Source organism: Hyperolius riggenbachi, chromosome 1 (genome assembly GCF_040937935.1).
Source record: "Hyperolius riggenbachi isolate aHypRig1 chromosome 1, aHypRig1.pri, whole genome shotgun sequence".
Classification (NCBI taxonomy): domain Eukaryota; kingdom Metazoa; phylum Chordata; class Amphibia; order Anura; family Hyperoliidae; genus Hyperolius; species Hyperolius riggenbachi.
In genome coordinates, this window is record NC_090646.1 from 461354474 (window position 1) to 461368152 (window position 13679).

The following is a 13679-nucleotide window of genomic DNA, read 5'->3' on the forward strand; positions in this document are numbered from 1 at the left end:
ACACTGTGTGTGTACCGTAATTCCTTATCTTAGTAGCTAAGCATTGCTGCAGACTAGGGCTTGTATTTTACAGATATGAAGTTTTAAATCAGGATAATACCATTTACTGTCTTATTTAAAAGAAAAAAACAGTAAGCTTTCAGCTAGTAAGCATTCTTCAGACTCTATACCGGTTGACTGAAAATGTTAGCATGCAATCACTAGACAGTATAGAGATGTTAATGTAAATATATAATCCAGATACATAAATTACCTTGCAAGGATTGTGTGGTATTTATGGAAAACAGATATGACCCTTGGCTTACTTAAAACCTAAATAGACTAAGGCTGACATAGAGAGTTTTGGAACAGTTAACTGTATGTTACTGAGCAGGTGGGGTGGGGGTGCGGGCACACAGGGGGCACAATTATTTCTGTCCCAGTTTTGAACAGTTAACTGTATGTTACTGAGCAGGTGGGGGGGGGGGCAAACAGGGGGCACAATGATTTCTGTCCCAGCGTAGCACTGCCACTAGTCATTACCAGCCCAATAGCCTCTAATCACTCCTCCATAATTGCCAGCCCAACACCCTTTGATCAGTCCTCAGTTGTTACCACCCCCAACAGTCTGCTATCATTTTATCATTTTACCCTCATAATCAGCCAAACAGCTCCCAAGCATTCTGCCTTTATTACCAGTTCAACAGCCTCCAATCATTTCCCCTTATTACCAGCTCAACAGCCTCCAATCATTGTTTACTTATTACCAGCTCAACAGGTTCTGATCATTCCTTCATCCTTATCACCCCATCAGCTTCTTCACAGACCTCCTTCACAACCATTTGAATTGAGGTTTGTATGGATACTATACAAAAAAACAACAGTAACAAGATACATGGAGATAGAGTGAAGGAGAGAGAGAAAGAGTAGGAAATGTGATTGTGAATGTTACTCACAAATGTTATAGCCAGTAGTGTTTTGGCAACCACTATGAGAGCTTGGGTGGAAATTAGGATTTTCACTCTCGGTCTCATCTTCTTCATACATATTAGTTATACCTCTCCTCCATCAAATGAGGGATAGATATCACTCTATTTAGGCTGCCCCCCACTCTGGGGCCCTTGGAACCGTAGCTATGCCACTGACTGTCCCTAGCAGTGGTTCTATGAAGGTGCTTACTCTTCCTCTGGGGTAGCTGCTTTACAAAACGAATTACTAATAATAATTGCTAATACTAGATTCTTGTAACGATCGGTGAAGCACAGAGAGGATCTGATTACCGGTGATCTGCAGTATCACGGGGAATACAGATGTATACCAGATTATAAGTGATCTGCAGTATCACCGATAATCCGATATACCAGCTAACCTCTGTTCACCTGAGTAGAGTGTAGTGTTTGGTGTAACAGTAACACTTAGAGGACTAGGCCTCAGTGCAGTAAGAAGTACTGCACGGATACCTTCCGCAGACCCGGACTCTACAAGACAGGAGGAGTCGGGCTGACAGCAGGAAGGATTGTCTGAAAGTAACCCTCAGGAGGAAGGGTCGCTAACAGAGCGAGGAACCGCCTCTAACGGTAAGGTCGGTTCTCGAGGTCGGACAAGCCAGGTTGTACACACACGGACAGATACAGTAGAAGATCAGGAGACAAAGGCGGAGTCTAAGTACAGGCAGGGTTCGGCAACGGGGTATCAGAAATATCGAGGTACAAAATCAGGATGCAGAAGCAGAGTCTAGAGAAGAGCTGGGGTTCGGCAACAGAGTATCAGAGATATTGAGGTGCAAGATCAGAGTTCAGGAGGATAGTCAGGCAAGCAGGAAGTCATAACAGATAATCACAATCAAATTAGTACTTTAAGCTATCAACAGAATCTAGCTAAGTGTAGGATTACAGCTCCAGCTGGTCCCGGCACACTTGCGGATCTGACTACGGATCTGGGTGCTCCCACGTATGTGATCGCAACGCTAGACACCAGGGGAATGACCAGCTAGCAGTATATATACACATGTACCTCTCCAGCACCTCCCACGGTGCTGGACCAATGAGTAGTGGAGCCAGAGTCAGCTGACCAGCCTGGTCAGCTGACTACTTCTGGCTGTCATATAAACCCTGCCTGAGTGCGCGCGCGCGCGTCACTCTAAATCTAGAGGGACTACGTGTCCCAGCCACACCAGCCCCGCTCTGCGGTACCTCCGCAGCGGGGGCATGCGCGCTAACCGCCGCGTCCGACGCGGCGGTTTCTCCGCGCTCCGTTGAGCCCTGCACAGAGACAGCCGCCTCATACTGAGAGGAGGCGGCTGCTTCTCCGTGTGTGGCGCCACTATGCGCGGAAAGAGCCGCCTGCCGCTGGCTCATGGCGGCGGCTCTTCCGCGTTTTCTCACAATTCTGGTTCTCTAAAATATAAAATGAACAGCTTGCTAAATTTATTGTACCACAAAATAACAGACTCCTTTTGCAAATATAATATAATTGACAGTAGCACTATGTTGATCATTACATTTGCTAAAAAGTTAATTGCTGTGACAAGCTGGGCTGCATAGTGTAGACCAGAGGTCCCCAACCTGGGGGTCGCGGCCCCCTGGGGGTCCGTGGGCAGATTTCTAGGGGGCCGCGGCGGATCTGGCCTTTCTCCCTCTCCCCCCAGCGGCCGCCGTTCCTGATACCTTCTGAGCGAGCGGCCGCTTTCTTCCTTATATTCCCCATAGCCCCTCTCCTCTTTGAAGCACCTTGTATTACAGCAGCGCTTGCTGTGCGACTGCTGTAAGGAGGGAAGGAGGCGGGGCAGCGTTCCCATGGTAACGGCGATCGCCGCTACAGGAAGCCGCTGCCCTATTTCCTACCCTTCCTTACAGCAGCCGCGCGGGAAGCGCTGCTGTAATACGAGGTGCTGCAAGAGGAGAGGAGCTATGGGGAATACAAGGAAGCGACCGCCCGCTCGTAAGGTAACAGGAGCGGCGGCCCCGGGGGAGGGGGGGGGGTTGGCCTGTGCGGGGGAGAGGAGAGGCTACACCACTGGGCTAACTGTACTGGCGACACTGGGGCAGCGATACTGGGCTAACTATACTTGCTATTCTGGGCTAACTATACTTGCTATTCTGGGCTAACTATACTTGCTATTCTGGGCTAACTATACTTGCTATACTGGGCTAACTATACTTGCTATACTGGGCTAACTATACTTGCTATTCTGGGCTAACTATACTTGCTATTCTGGGCTAACTATACTTGCTATTCTGGGCTAACTATACTTGCTATACTGGGCTAACTATACTTGCTATACTGGGCTAACTATACTTGCTATTCTGGGCTAACTATACTTGCTATTCTGGGCTAACTATACTTGCTATTCTGGGCTAACTATACTTGCTATTCTGGGCTAACTATACTTGCTATTCTGGGCTAACTATACTTGCTATTCTGGGCTAACTATACTTGCTATACTGGGCTAACTATACTTGCTATACTGGGCTAACTATACTTGCTATACTGGGCTAACTGTACTTGCTACACTGGGGTAACTACTGGCTATACTGGGGTAGCTATACTTGCTATACTAGGCTAACTGTACTTGCTACACTGGGGTAACTACTGGCTATACTGGGGTAGCTATACTTGCTATACTAGGCTAACTGTACTTGCTATACTGGGGTAACTATACTTGCTATACTAGGCTAACTGTACTTGCTATACTGGGGTAACTACTGGCTATACTGGGGTAGCTATTCTTGCTATACTAGGTTAACTGTACTTGCTATAGTGTGGTAACTGTACTTGCTATACTGGGCTAACTGTACTTGCTACACTGGGGTAACTACTGGCTATACTGGGGTAGCTATACTTGCTATACTAGGCTAACTGTACTTGCTATACTGGGGTAACTATACTTGCTATACTAGGCTAACTGTACTTGCTATACTGGGGTAACTACTGGCTATACTGGGGTAGCTATACTTGCTATACTAGGCTAACTGTACTTGCTATACTGGGGTAACTATACTTGCTATACTAGGCTAACTGTACTTGCTATACTGGGGTAACTACTGGCTATACTGGGGTAGCTATACTTGCTATACTAGGCTAACTGTACTTGCTATAGTGTGGTAACTGTACTTGCTATACTGGGCTAACTGTACTTGCTATACTGTGGTAACTGTACTTGCTATACTGGGCTAACTGTACTTGCTATACTGTGGTAACTGTACTTGCTATACTAGGCTAACTGTACTGGCTATACTGTGGTAACTGTACTTGCTATACTGGGGTAACTATACTTGCTATACTAGGCTAACTGTACTGGCTATACTGTGGTAACTGTACTTGCTATACTGGGGTAACTATGCTTGCTATACTAGGCTAACTGTACTGGCTATACTGTGGTAACTGTACTTGCTATACTGGGGTAACTATACTTGCTATACTAGGCTAACTGTACTTGCTATAGTGTGGTAACTGTACTTGCTATACTGGGCTAACTGTACTTGCTATACTGTGGTAACTGTACTTGCTATACTAGGCTAACTGTACTGGCTATACTGTGGTAACTGTACTTGCTATACTAGGCTAACTGTACTGGCTATACTGTGGTAACTGTACTTGCTATACTGGGGTAACTGTACTTGCTATACTGTGGAATCTGGGAAAAAAGGGGGGCTGCTGCCGCCGACACTAGCCACGCCCACTCACTCCCCCCCCCCCTGCCCCCAGGGGGGCCCTGGAGAAAAAAAAGCTCAAAAAGGTTGGGGACCCCTGGTGTAGACAACAGTTTTGCTACCAGTAACAGAACAGACACCATATGAATAATACATTCTTATGAAGTCACTGCTAACTAGTACAAATTCTGAAGTGGCTCCTTATCTTCATCTTATAGTTAATACAGATTGTGTGCGGTATTATTCAGCAAAAGTATGAAACCACCCTAGAATGTATCAACACACATCAGCAACCCTGCAGCAGCTTATTATACATTATCAAGTAGAAGTTAAAACAAAGCTAAAATATAGATACAATTAGGGAAAGAAGTATTTGACTGCTGATTTTGCTTGTTTGGCCTCTGAGCAAGAAATGACCAGTCTATACAAGTAATAGTAGGTTTAATGTAGCTGTAAAGAGACAACAGGTGTACAGCAGTCCCCGGCCCCATCGGCTGCCATTTATACGCCTGGTGGATCGATTCGGCCGAGCGATGGCTGAGGGCATGGTTCTCTCCACACTCTGCTTCCGTGTGACGCCAATTCTGCACCGCTCCATCGGCGCTCCACCCCCCGCATAGCAACGGAGGCCCAGTAATATATCAGATACCATAGGAGGAGTTGAAAAAGTTGCGGCCAAAAATGGGCGCAAATGTTATTTACCGATATATATGTGGGCGCAATTGTTATTTATCGTAATATAGAAAGTTGTTACGCTATTTAGCAGGTGGCTGCAATTGAATTGAAATGTATCGTATTATTGTTAGTGGGGATCAGGGGGTGTTAAGGTTAGGCGCACCACCAAGGGGGTCTTAGGGTTAGGCACCACCAGAGGGGTCTTAGGATTAGCCACTACCAGGGGGGACTTAGGGTTAGGCACTACCTGGAGAGTCTTAGGGTTAGGCACCATCAGGGGGGTCTTAGGGTTAGGCACTACCAGGGGAGTCTTAGAGTTAGGCACCACCAGGTGAGTCTTAGGGTTAGGCACCACCAGGAGGGTCTTAGGGTTAGCCACTACCAGGGGGGACTTAGGGTTAGGCACTACCTGGGAATTCTTAGGGTTAGGTACCACCAGGGGGGTCTTAGGGTTAGGCACTACCAGGGAGTCTTAGGGTTAGGCACCACCAGGGGAGTCTTAGGGTTAGGCGCCACCAGGGGGGTCTTAGGATTAGGCACCACCAGGGGAGGGTTCTGTGTGAGAGTAGGGAGAGGTTAGGATATAGTTAGTTAGGTTCAACACTATCAGTAAATTTACCAATAATGTAATACCGCAATTAAATTGTTATTTACCGTTTTTGTTATTTAACGTTGTGCTTAAATTGTTATTTACCTATATTGCTAGTAATATGGTTATTTAACGTCACGCCTAAATTAGCTTGCGACTTTTTCAAATGTATGCTCCACCGTACTTTGTAAGGGTATAGGAAGTGTGGTGTGTTAAAACAGTGGCTGCAACAACAGTGGCTGGAACATTTAACTATCAGTTGTGTGCTGTTGAATTATGCCCATTATTTGGCCCCAGTCACAATCTACTGTGACCATACCTGCTTTTAGTTTTTTTGCCCAAAGGTGCCATGACTTTTCTCAGAGATGGATTAAGATGTAATGGGGCCCTAGGCAAGGTAGTACATTTGGGCCCCCCTTGTGGTCTTTTAGGTAAGCTGAAGTGGAGAGAGGTCAAAAAAGGTGGCAAGGGGGCACCTAGACACCCACTAGGCCCCAAGCACCTGCCTAGGTTGCCTGGTGGATAATCCTGCTCTGACTTTTCTGCAATCCTGGCAATGCCTTGTCTCTTAGAGTAGAACCCCTTTAAAATGACAACTGTGTGGGTTTTCTCTTTAATTTAAATGCAGCTTCCAACATTTATACCTTAGCCTTACATATTCCCTGTGTATCAACAATGACAGAAGCTGTGTAAACTACATTTAATTGTGCCTGACAAGCAGCTTATACACATATCGGTATGGATTGCATTTATTTAAAGTGTGTATCAAGAGACAACACAAATTGTCATGCTAATTACTTCATTGCATTTGCAATGAAGGGAGAGAAAGATCTTGCCAGCTGGGATACATGCACCTGGTCTTCTACCAAGCCCTCCAGTTCTTATTGGTAATTATTGTTATTATGACTATTGTCCTCATGTGTGATGTATTGGTCCTACCAGAAAACATCCTCTACTGACCTCCCCAAGGAGTACAGGGATTAACTCTGTCAGGGAAGCAAAGTCCACACCTGAAAAACAACAAACTAACTGGTGTAAAACCGCTGGCAAAAAACTCAGAGGGATTTAAGGGACATTACATTCTTCAACCTCCTCCCTTCAGGCCAGCGCTGCAGGCAGGGCCGGATTTACCATAAGGCACTATAGGCACATGCCTACAGGCGTTTGATAATGGAAAGGAGGCTCCCCCCCCCTCCCCGAGCGCCTCCCTCCTTCCCTATCCCACCTTCCTTATACAGAGTTCCAATGAGAATGTAAATGAGAGGATACTCACCCTGCTCTTGGCATTCCACTCACTGACAGGTATCTCTAATACTCAGTACTGAGGGTACCTCTAGCTACCTAATACTTGGGGGACCTCTAGCTACTTAATACTGAGGATAGCTTTGGCAGTCTACTACTAAAGGGCACCTGTAGCTTTCTATGACAAGCAGGGAACTGAGGGGGAAGTGACAGCGGGGCAGCCAGCACACTTGCGGTATGGTTCAGGTGGGGGAGGGTTGTAGGTTCATGGAGGGTGAAGTATAAGGTGCCAGGACATCTGTGCCAATAGGCTACCATGAGGCCTGGCTACAGGAAAATCCCCACCGCAACCTCCAGACACAAAAACTTCTTCTTCCCTCAAGCAGTCCTCCTCCTGAACTCATGCTCCCTCCCCAGCAAACCCTCTCCAGCCTCCCTGGAATCCTTGCATTAACAGACTTATGCCTTCATTTCTATATGTGTGCCTTCAGTGTTTTGCTACTTACTGCTGTTATTTTCACCTTGATTTATGTAGTTACTGCACTATGTCCAATGCCATGTGTGTACCAAACAATCCCGGATGCAATACTTGTTGTACTGGGCTAATACGTTGATCCAGATTACATATTTTAAAGCGGATCCGAGATGAAAAACTAACTATAACAAGTAACTTGTCTATATATGTTATCTAAAGTTTAGATAGTTTACACAGCAAATATAGCTGCAAACAGCTTTAATAGAAAATGATTATTTCTTCCTGTGATACAATGTCAGCAGCCATGTTGTTTGTAAACATTACACAGAGGCAGGCTTATCTGTATCTTGATCACTAAGCCTGTGAAAAAAACCTAATCCCCCCTCCTCCCTCCTCCCCTCTGCCTCTGAAATCAATGGCTAGTAACACCTCCTCCTCCTCCTGCCCAGACTGAGCTCCCATGAGCCCTTGCTACTGCCAAGGCTCTCTGAAAACCTGTGGGCGTGGTTTATTTCGTTTATAGGGAATTAGAATATTAAAACAAAAAAGTATTTGGCTTGAGGAATGCCCTATAAACAATTGGAAAGGAACACAATTATGCAATGAGTAAAAGTTCACCTCGGATTCACTTTAACACTGACATGACATTTAGAATTCTGCAGAATGATATAGTAACTGTAGTGACATGTGACATGATGAGATAAACATGGGTAAATATAGCACTAAGCCTACTTAGCACTTCGCTGTATTTTTTTTATTTTTTATTTTTATATTGCAAAAGTTATTAGACTAGGCTTTTAAGTATGCGAATAGGGCAGTCAAACTGCAGTCAGGTGCAGCCTCACTTATTCAGAAAAATAAATAGAAACCAACTCCTTTATGTGGCTAAGCAAACAATCCTTATAATAACACAGAGGAGGAAGTCAGAGGAAGATGGCTGATCATGGCAGTGGCATAGCTAAGGAGCTGTGGGCCCCAGTGAAAGTTTTACATTGGGGCCTCCCAAGCACACTATTAAAAACAATTGACCAACACAAAAACCTGCCAAGGACCATCACAATTAATGATCACTACTATTCAAAGCATCTATAGAAGTGATTATTATCAACACAGGACCAATAAAGAGTTAATGCTGTGGTTTAAGGTGGGCCCCTCGGGGCCTTTCAGGCCCAAGGGCCCTAGTGCAGTCGCAACCACTGCACCCCCAATTGCTACACCACTGTGATCATGTGACACAGTTGCTCTACTACGACACGGCACTCAGAGAGGAAAGGAAGTAGCGCCGCACACCTTTTAGGGGAAAAAAGTGAATGTTCAGGACAGGTAATTATGAAGCAGCTGCTGATAGCTCTGTATAGATGACAGGGGAAATACAGCAGGGGAACAAAGTCGAGCTGCAGCAAAGGAATCATGAGGCTGTTTTGCCTGAACATCCCTCCCTCATTGCAGAGCATATTAGAGTACTGGGAGGCTGAAGAAGTGCCAGTAAACAAATCCAGAACAATGAGTATAACTTGTGTGTACTCTCACTCCCACCAGGTGAACAAATATTATTTGACACTTATCCTGGGAGCAGCTAAACCTAGAAACTGCAGAAACCAAAAAAACAAAACCTAAAAAAATGAAATATGAATATGGCAGAATAGGACGTTTTATATACCAACGGCGCTACTACACATACAATCAATAATATCTTGAGTATATTTTCAGTTCAGGTTTCCTTTAAATATATTGGGACCACTAACAGTGCTTGTGTGGTAATTTAAGGGGTCATACTTCAACCTCCTTAGTGGTAATCCCGAGTCAGGCTCTGGATGGAAATCCGGCACTCAGAGCGGTAATCCAGTGCCTGAGTGAGTTATATGCAGGAGCTGCTGCAGATCTCTCTGATGTATGTTTTTTTTTTTCTTGTTTTTAGGGTCTAAGAGCTTGTGAAAAAAATGTGCACGGCTTTTAGACCCTAAATCTGGAAATAATCATAATGCCAGGGATGTTAAAAAATATTGCAGTATGGTCTCACCATATGTCAGACATTGTACTTTTGCTATAGGATTGTGTTTTGTTTAACTTATACAGCCATTTTTATGGTACCCTTACAGCTTGTTGAAAAAGCGTATGCTACTGAAAAGAAATGAAATAAAAAACAACTGAACTGAACCATGTATGTGCATATATGACATATGTATACAATATGTCATCAAGCAAAGCAGGCTTGAAAAGTGATAATGCATTGCTTTTTCTGTAAAGGTATAAAATGGCTCAAACTCATTAAAGAGGAACTTCAGCCTAAACAAACATACTGTCATTACATTACATTAATTATGTTAATAAAAATAGATCCTACCTAATAATAGGCAAGTGTCCCTGCATCTGTCCGTGTGTCAGTGCTTTTTAGCACTGCTCATGTGCAGGGACTAGACGCAGAGACACTGCCGAGAGCCGGAGGAGGACAGGGCCAGAAGGATCGGTCGTGTGTGTGCATGGTGGGCGTCGTGCGCTTGGCGGGCGGCATGCGTGCGCACACGGTGGAATACTGACAGACCTAGCCCGTTTTTAAACTAGGTCACTAGTAGGTAATATCTCTTATGCACCCTGTTTTAACCACTTGAGGACTGCAGTGTTAACCCCCCCCCCCCCAAATACCAGGCCCTTTTTCTTGAAATTGGCTACTGCAGCTTTAAGGCCAAGCTGCAGGGCCGTACAACTCAGCACACAAGTTTATCCCCCCCCCCCCCCCCCCCCCCTTTTCTCTCCACCGACAGAGCTCTCTGTTGGTGGGGTCTGATTGTTCCCCCAGTGTTTATTTTTTTTTTGCCAAATATTTGTATTGTTATTTTTGTAATAAAATGCAGCATTTGCCTTTAATTTCTCCCTCCCTCCCCTGGCCAGCCTATCAGCGCGATCACCTGTGATAGGCTTCAGCTTATCACAGCGGATCACTTCCCTGTGTCCCAGAGGGACAGCCGTGTCACATGGCTGTCCCCAGTACAGTGCGGCTGCAGATCGCAGTGCTGTACAATGTTTATGGCGGCGATCGCCGCTGAGAGACTGAGCAGGAAAGCCTGTGCGCGATCTCCTGCTAGCCTCATAGACGGTCGTTCATGCCAATGGGCGTGGAGCGGTCCTAGGGCTGCTGCACTGCTCACGCCAATTGGCATGGAGCAGTCGGCAAGTAGTTAAAAGAACAGGCAAAGGTTTGTGATTTCATGAGGGCAGCCATCTTTTTGGTTGAAAGGAGGTGACAGTGTTATGATCATGTCTGCAGCGTTTACTGCTGGCTGCAGTGGTATTGTAACCCAAGCAGTTCTGATGTCATTACATGCATTTTCTTGCATAGTTTGGTTTGCACTTAAACTAGTTGCTGATTCCATCTGCAGTCACTCTGAAATTAATGACAGTTTAACATGCTCTTGTGTAAACAAACATTGTCTGCTGCAGTGGAGGGGCAGTCCCTTTCCTGCAGGCTGCATATCATTGTCTGCCTTTTCCTGCTATCAGCCTGTGATTAATTACCATTCACTTGTGTGGGAATCTGCAGGTCTGCTCCCATTGGATGACCTCAGCATAAAGAACTGCTTCCTGCAATGTCTCATGGGCTACCATAGTCTCAGATTCTATCTGTTACTCTGCTCGTGCCCCACCTCGTTCCTGGTCCGTGTGGACTGCGCTGACTCCTGCGAAGGGGTCAGCGAGTCCTCCTAGTTCTGCTCTTGTTCTAGAAGTTGTTACTTGCTTGTCTTGTGTCATATATTGGTTCATCGCCAATATATACGCATACTTGCGCATTTTGTTATTTTCCTTGAATTCGTGTTACGTTGATACATCAGTGTCGCTGATATATACGTACACGAACTGTTTATATCCTGTGTTCCGTTAGTCAGCGTTCCAGCACGCTGAGCTAGTTATCCTGTTCCTGGTCCTGTTTGTGGATTGCGTTCATCTCTGCGAAGAGATAGCGAATCCTTCTGAGTCCTGTTCCCTGTATTACTCCAGTCTTAGTCAGAGTTCCTGCTTATGTCATATATCGGTTCATTGCCGATATATACATATGTTAGTCAGACGTTACGAATAGTTTCATTGATAGCTGTAATTGTAATACGCTAGGAAATCATACTTATTGTATATTTATCTGTGTTACGTTCATCTATCTTGATCCTGCTATTTTCTGACTATCCTGTCCTGTCTTTGTGAGGCACGCCATCGCCGCAACGCATTGGCTGCCTCATTCCAGTCTGTCTGGTTTTGGACGCTTGCTGTCGCTAAGTAGCCGCTAGCTAGCAAGCGTTCATTCTGTCTACTTGTTCTGATCTCCTCAGTCCTGGTTTATGCGCTCAGCGCTACTTTGCGCTGAGACGTTATTACGAAAGTGTTGTTTGTGGCTGTTCGGATCTGCACCGGCTCTGTGCACCACAATCTCCTATTGGAGTCAGTCCTCTCCTCCACTAAACTGGGGATATCCTGATCCCTTGTGCTGGTGTGTGTACCTCCTTCACGTCAGCTTATGTGTTGTATGCTGACGGTGGAGATTACACCTCCAAGCTTAACATTATGGTAGCCCCATTACCAATCCCCATTGTGGGGGGGGTTCCCAGCAAAAATGACACTGTTTGTTATGGTTCCTGTTCCTTTAAGAAATTTGAGAAGCTCAATTCTGAAACAGAAAATGAGTTTTTTTCTGAATGTACCAGGTTCCTGGCCAATCCCGAGCTCCAGGCTACTCCTGTTTCAACGTGGGCCCCCCAGCTAGTTTATGTTTTATTTAAGGGAAGATTGTTTCAGTGGGCCTACGATGTCTTGGATCATACCAATTTAAAAGAGAGACCACTGGAATTTCTAGCGTTTGTGATCCATAACTGGCTGCGCAAAACCGATTTGCCTAGCCCTTTTGATAAGCTCCTGGCAGCTTGTCAATCAGCTGCTCCTTCTACTGCCTACAAAAATAATCAGCAAGCAGATAATTGTTCTGATAACTTTTCTTCTGCTAAGGCAGCAGGGTCTAAAGCCAAACGTAAACGCTCCAAAAGAAAAGCGTTACAATCAGCTGAGTCGTTGCCCTTGGTGACTGCGCATCAGATCTGTAATGAGACTCCGCCAGTAGCAGATAATGAAATTCAGTCACCATTCAGGGGAGTCAAATGGACCTATGAAACTACTAATGAACTTTCATTGCTAGCCAGGGAAAATAAAAGTTCTTGTTTAAATGAATTATCTGAATATGATTATGAAGATATATTACAGAGTATTGAACAGATCAATTTATTCGTGCAGCAAGGGAAATTTGCATACACTACAGTTCAACACTTGCTACAGGTATTGGAGATCCTTAGGAATAAGAAATCGGCCAATCACCTGCTAAATAACCCAATGTATGTTTCTGCCACTAACACATTTGCAAACTATGATCAGCCGGAATGCTCAGCTGTTAAATATGCATGGGATCCTCCATTTGAGAAAGGAGAGATGGAAGCCCTGGTCTATGAATGGAAGAAAGATGCAAGTTCATTTTGTCAGTTTTACAGTGCAAAAAGTGAATTAGTATTGAATGCATGCATTAAGTCTGCCTATAACCTAATAAAAACTGGTGTGTGTGGGTATGACTTTGTGGCTCCATTGATCGATGTGTGGAGAATGATTCTGGACGATTTTTATGCGATTCAATCAGTTGATACCAGGGAAGACACACTGTCAAGTGGAGATTGTTCCACTTCCTCAGTTCCTGAGGACTCGCCTGCTTCAGCACCTTTGGCTGATTCAGCGAGTGATTCAGAGTAGTGTTGGGCGAACAGTGTTCGCCACTGTTCGGGTTCTGCAGAACATCACCCTGTTCGGGTGATGTTCGGGTTCGGCCGAACACCTGATGGTGTTCGGCCAAACTGTTCGGCCATATGGCCGAACTAAGAGCGCATGGCCGAACGTTACCCGAACGTTCGGCTAGCGCTGTGATTGGCCGAACGGGTCACGTGTAGTGTTGGGCGAACATCTAGATGTTCGGGTTCGGGCCGAACATGGCCGAACTCCGAACATAATGGAAGTCAATGGGGACCCGAACTTTCGTGCTTTGTAAATC